Genomic DNA, 2,189 nt, shown 5'->3' on the forward strand with positions numbered 1-2,189 from the left:
GTCTAATCTGACTTTATTTCTATTTCTCTTTAAAAACAACAGACCTGACAACAATAATTATAAAATATCATAAAATAGACACAGATAACGACAAACATAAGACACATAAAAACACACGAGACACTAAAACGTCAAAGTTAATCACACAGAGAAACACTGAAGTGAACAGCTGAGATTTAGGAGCTGATTTAAAAAAACAAAAGTGACTCTTTGTGTCTTAAGGTGCAGCTGACAGAGACAGAAAAGAAGAAATATGGAAGATAATTTGTTTCATCAGATTTAGAAATTTAAATGCAGCTGAATTTGTCACTTTGAAAATGTACACTTAAAATTTCTACTAAACTAAAATTCTAAATAAAAAAAAATTCCTAAATGTGTTTTCAGAGTAAAAAATGCAAAGTGTTTAATACTCAATATAAAAAAAAATCACCTTTTAAATATTCAGCACAAATATTTCCAAGTGAACGACTGAGCAAAAGTAATATTATGGTGATGAATAAAACATAAGTCACTTTTTTCACAAATAAACGGCACCGGACGATAAGGAGCATTAAACCAAACACAACAGTTAGAAAAGTCAGTCAAACTTTATTTAACGTGTTCACAATAACTCAACTTTGTTCAACTGTAACGTGTAAAAAAAAAACTGTCTGAGACGCTAAATTGTTAGAGTATTCACAATAACTCATATTACACACATCAAGAATCTCAGACTTCAGGTCATCGTGCACAATTCATACTGGGAAGGATTTTCAAAAAAGTGAGCGTCAAACCTCCATGTTTGTTTTCCCAGTGGGATGTGTCTATTGTCAGAGTCGATCTTTTCAAGTCTTTTGAACCATATCACTTTTGTTTCTGGTTCTGATATTGTCATATTTTAGTTTTGGGATTCAGACATCGTAATTATGTGGTTGTTGGATCCAAACAGCGGAAAACGATTCGAGAAATGTGTTTGTGAACTTCATAAATGCAAAAGTGAATCAGATGTGTGTGACTCAAACCTCTGTTCCAACTGTTTCTCTTCCCAACGGAATTGAAAAATAGTGAAAGGTGAAGGTGATGGGCAGGATTGATCCACAGGAAGAACCAAAAAGGAAATGATACAGACTTAAATCTTTTTGTTTACACACATACAACCAGTGTTGTGGAGTAACAGATTACATGTACCAGAGTTATGTAATCAGAGTACAAATGATGAGTAACTGTATTCAGTTACAGTTACTGTGTCAGTGAGTGGTAATTGGATTACAGTTACTTGGTTGAAATAAATGGATTACACAGAGGGATTTTCCTGTTTTCACATTCTGCTCTATATCCCTTTTCTGTTTTTTTTTTCGGTAATTCCACTCATTGCCTGGTCTAAAACCAGGTCTAAAACCAGGTCTAAACCAAGACTAAACCAAGACTAAACCAAGACTAAACCAAGACTAAACCAGGACTAAACCAGGACTAAACCAGGACTAAACCAAAGACTAAACCAGGACTAAACCAGTCTAAACCAAGACTAAACCAGACTAAACCAGACTAAACCAGGACTAAAACCAGGTCTAAACCAAGGACTAAACCACCAGACTAAACCAGGACTAAACCAGGTCTAAACCAAGACTAAACCAAGACTAAACAAGACTAAACCAGGACTAAACCAGGACTAAACCAGGACTAAACCAAGACTAAACCAGGACTAAAACCAGGACTAAACCAAGACTAAACCAGACTACCCAAAACCAAGACTAAACCAAGACTAAACCAAGACTAAACCAGACTAAACCACTAAACCAAGACTAAACCAGGACTAAACCAGGTCTAAACAAGACTAAACCAAGACTAAACCAGACTAAACCAGACTAAACCAGTCTAAACCAAACCAAGACTAAACCAGACTAAACCAGGACTAAACCAAGACTAAACCAGACTAAACCAGGACTAAAACCAAGACTAAACCAGGACTAAACCAGGACTAAACCAGGACTAAACCAAGACTAAACCAAGACTAAACCAAGACTAAACCAAGACTAAAACCAAGACTAAACCAGGACTAAACCAGGACTAAACCAGGTCTAAACCAAGACTAAAACCAAGACTAAACCAGGACTAAACCAGGACTAAACCAAGGACTAAACCAGGACTAAACCAGGACTAAACCAAGACTAAACCAGGACTAAACCAGGACTAAACCAGGTCTAAACCAA

This window comes from Boleophthalmus pectinirostris, unplaced genomic scaffold (genome assembly GCF_026225935.1).
Source record: "Boleophthalmus pectinirostris isolate CB_2022bp ecotype Guang Dong unplaced genomic scaffold, ASM2622593v1 HiC_scaffold_9, whole genome shotgun sequence".
In the NCBI taxonomy this organism is placed as follows: domain Eukaryota; kingdom Metazoa; phylum Chordata; class Actinopteri; order Gobiiformes; family Gobiidae; genus Boleophthalmus; species Boleophthalmus pectinirostris.